The following is a 4,275-nucleotide window of genomic DNA, read 5'->3' as shown; positions in this document are numbered from 1 at the left end:
TAGTTTATTATCTATCACTAGCGTCCAGACGGGCACTCCCGTGCCCGTCTGTCCGCCTTTTCTACTGCGCTAACGCATGTAACTCATAAACAATATGTTTTTGTTTAATTTTGGTTTACTTTTTCTTGATATGTCTTGTGTGCATCTTCTTGTTATTTGCACCTTCTCTTGAAAATTTCAACTATATAATGCCTCATTTCTCAAGTTTGCTATGATTCAAGAAAACTACAACTCTTTAGTTAATGAAATTAAATACCTTTAATACGTCCAAAGCAAGAAGACAATCAGATAAAAATAATGTGACAATAATTATAAGACTTCGATGATCATTTCAATGAACACTCACTATCACTGTTTCGCTAAATTAAGGGAAAAAAGAAAACTGGTTACAAAAAAAGTAAAGGAACATAACCTTTATGTTTTTGAAAAAAAGTAAATATTGTGGCAACATTCAATGTTATTGAAACAGTAAGTTAATCCTTATCTCGGTCTTTGGCGCAACTTTATCGCTTCCATCATCTTGTGTTATTGCCATGTAAGTTTGCAACTTTATCCCTTTCATCATCTTGTGTGATTGCCACAGAAGTTTGCGTTTAGGCTGTCATTGGAGGATGATCTCAATGGTCCTTTATTTTCTTACCATTTTCCATACTCTCTTCTTCTTTGCACTTTCTTCAATTTTCCTTGACTAAAAATTTCCTTCACAGACTTTGCTAATTGCTATGAAGAAAACCAACTTATGAACTAAGCATTCCCTTAACGACTTAAAATCAAGAACAAAAGTCATGAAATTAAATAATCTATAACCATAATTTTTCTATATTTAGGCATCATGTGTCAAACTATAAAGTAGAAGTGCATTACACAATTACCATTTTATAGATAAATATTTATAATTAACATTATTGGTGTTGTGGAATGTGTAAAAACACCTAGGGGTTCCAACAAAATTAAGATTTATTATAAGCGTATAGAAATCTTGGTTATGCTAAAACTCTTAAGTGGAAGTATAAATGAATGTAAATCATGCTCTTGAAATGGTGGAGTGGAGTCCACTTGTAACCTCTCTTGAAACCTGAGAAGAGATTTGAATTTTTTGTGATCATTTTTTAATAACGGATGGAGTATTTTATTGGGATACTTTCTCTTAGGGTGTGTTTGGATTGAGGGTTTAGGAGGGGAAGGGAGGGGAGGGCTTATTTTTCGTTTTGAAATTACAGACACTATGAAATGTTTTTTAAAAAATTAAAATAATAACATGATAAACAATCATATAATACTTCAATCACACTAAATTTATTTTAGAAAAACATGTTATATAATCCGTAATTAAAAAAAGAAAGGCAAACCCTCCCACCCCTTCCCTTCCTAAACCCTCAATCCAAACACACCCTTAATATAAGAGTTGAACCACCAAAAAAAAAAAAAAGAATAAATAGAATCACATAGATAGATATTAGAAGATGTTAAAAGAAAAGGAAAGGTCCGAAGATTGAAACGAATAGAAGTTACATCAATTTTCCACACTAAAAAAGGGATTAAAATATAATGGGAATTGCATGAAAACTAAAGAAAAACAAATGAATACAATAAATCAATGTGAGGGAAATTTGAAGAAAAAATTAACGAAGGATATAATAGAAAAAAAAGGGTTAATTAAGTAAATGGTCCTTATAAATATTCATAATTTTTTTTTAGTCCCTACAAAATAAAATCAACATTTTTAGTCCCTATAAAATTTTCGATCAACATTTTTAGTCCCTATAAAATTTTTCCATCAGCATTTTTAGTCCTTAAAATGCTTAAGGAAAATGTCACAGGGACTAAAAAGTGTGATTTTATTTTATAGGGACTAAAAACAAAATTGTGAATATTTACATGGACTAAAAACTTAATTAACCCAAAAAAAAAAATTGACCAATAAAATCACCAACTAAATCATCCATTCATATTTAAATTGAAATTAAAAATAAGAAGTGTAAGATGAAAGTCTGTACCAGTTGTTGCCAAATGGATGAAATGTACGTTTCTCTTTGTTCTGAAAACAATGGATGATAAAAGTGATAAGAAATATAAATCTTTGGTGAAACCTTGTCAGTTTTCTTTTGTAAATATAGATGAAATGTCTCTTGCAATTGTAATTGTAATTTGGAACGTACCTGCTCCCATTTTCATTGGTTTTTTTGTCTTGAAGAAAGAACAACAGAACCACTCAATTCTCATTAGCAATTAGCAAATATAGATAGAGAAACTGCCATAAATCAATTACTTTGAGTTATCAGAAGTTAGAGATGAAAATAAAAAAAAACTGAAATGTAGGGGTATATTTGGAATAAAAATATGCAAAGAAATAGAAACAATAAATATCTTAATTTTTCTTGTAACTTCTATATCCCATAGTTCTTGAAGCAAAAATTACTGAATAAAGATAAGGACAGGAAAAAAATGAGTAGAACATAAAGGCCAAAAGAATATAAGGGAGAAAAAAATTGAAGGAACAATGGGCATGAGCCCTGAACAACGTGACTATGGAACCCTCGTCTTAGCCATGCATACATACATACACAATCAAGTGGTGTCAACAGTGAAAATTGAATGAACTTTGTTATAATTCACAGAATCAATTCCATCACAAAAACAAATTACACTTCATAAACACATTTAGCACAAAGAATGCAAGAGAGACAAAAATATTTAAAGAAGAAATCAGTAAAGGCCTAAAAAACCACCATTACCACCAAAACAATAGTTACTAAGCAAGATAATTAAGGCAACATATATACTTTTAATGCCTAAATCATGTATAAGAATTAGCTTCATTAGAAAACACAAAAAAACAAATTATAATTTTTTTTTATGAACCCACTTGTGTTGGTCGGATGATGTTGGATTAAGACTAATACTCAAAGGCACCGATAATACCCGCTGTAAACTCTTTTAAAGGGCTAATTTATCTTCTTAAAAAAAATTACTAAATTATTAGGTAAATAAGTGTTGGAGAAGGAAGTAATACACAATGGCACCAATAAAGTCTGTTGTAAACTCTTTTAAAAAATGTCTCAAAAATTGGTGAACCATTGCAAAAGTGTAAGATAGTAAACATGTGAATGGACAACATAGAGAAGGAAAAGAAGAAAAATAGCTTTGTGTGTACCTTGAAGCAATGTGGAATATATGCTCTGAATATGTGTGTATCATTTCATGTGTATAAAATTATAGTGTTGGAGGTTGATAATAAGAAAACCACTCCTCATCTTCACGGGTAATAAAGACAACTAAGGATGTTCTAAAATCCAACAAAGAGGACAAAAAATATTTAAACAAATGGGAAATTAATTTTGGATAATTTATTGGAGAAATTGAAAAGACAGCATAGCAAGTGGTTAAGTGCAATAGTTATGTAAAGTATCAGACTATCCATCATATACTATCAATATTCCTGACATCATACACAACCTATCTTTATGCATTTACAAAAGAGTGGTATGTGCATCTCTTACAATTCAAGGTTGATGATTAAGAATATAATTAATGATAGTAAAATAAAAAATTTCAAAACAATGATACATGAAAAATTGAAATAGGAAATTAAAGAATATATAATTTATATTGGTGAAATAGAAGGATTGAACAATACCTTAACTCGCTGAATCTAGGTCTCCTTACAAAACAAAAAAAAATATTGAAGATGAAATTGACATAACAAAAAAGAAGTGAGGAAAATAATCAAAACTAAACAAACCTGAATTATAAACATGGAGTCTATAAAAAAAAGTTAGTAAGTGAAAAGGAGAAAAAAAAAATATATATTTGAGAAGAAGGGATACGGATAGATGTTGAGAAAGAAGAAACACCATGAAAGTGCTTAGTTACCACCACAGATCCTCTCTTCCTTGCCCAATTTCCTCAACCTGCATGCACGTTTCAATTTTAGTTTTCTTTTTTGTATATACTATAGTTAACAATTTTTTATTTGTTGTAAAGGATCAACAAATCAGTTACTCCTTTCTCGTAACTTCTATAAGTGGTTATTGCAGATTTAAATTACTAACTTGCATGCGGTTACCAAATAAATGTGAAGGGTAATTTTGGAATAGAAAAAGGGCTACACCAAACAAAAGTATTGCCTTTATTAATAGGTATAGATAAAAAAAAAAGCAGGGGTCAAGCTTATTTGATAAGCCATTTAAAAAAAAATAAAAAAAAATTTATTTCACTACAGTGGATTTGAAAAAACTGATGTGAAATATACGTATTTAACTTCAGTGTCGAACG

The 4,275-nt window shown here is 29.8% G+C and overlaps 1 long non-coding RNA gene across 1 annotated transcript; it reads right to left on the bottom strand.

Annotated features, from left to right (window-relative positions):
* Nucleotides 1-289: 289 nt before the first annotated feature.
* LOC146906534 (uncharacterized) lies at nt 290-4,043 on the bottom strand. The gene is made up of 3 exons (XR_015018451.1): nt 2,160-4,043; nt 1,998-2,038; nt 290-720 (listed from the first exon to the last, which is right to left on the bottom strand). It is a non-coding gene; the product is annotated as an uncharacterized LOC146906534 (long non-coding RNA).
* Nucleotides 4,044-4,275: the final 232 nt, after the last annotated feature.

Source organism: Medicago sativa, chromosome 7 (assembly GCF_051527215.1).
Source record: "Medicago sativa cultivar Bolivia chromosome 7, Bolivia_mono, whole genome shotgun sequence".
NCBI classification, from domain to species: domain Eukaryota; kingdom Viridiplantae; phylum Streptophyta; class Magnoliopsida; order Fabales; family Fabaceae; genus Medicago; species Medicago sativa.
The sequence above is the reverse complement of the archived record's forward strand: the minus strand, read 5'-3'. Positions and strand labels throughout refer to the sequence as shown.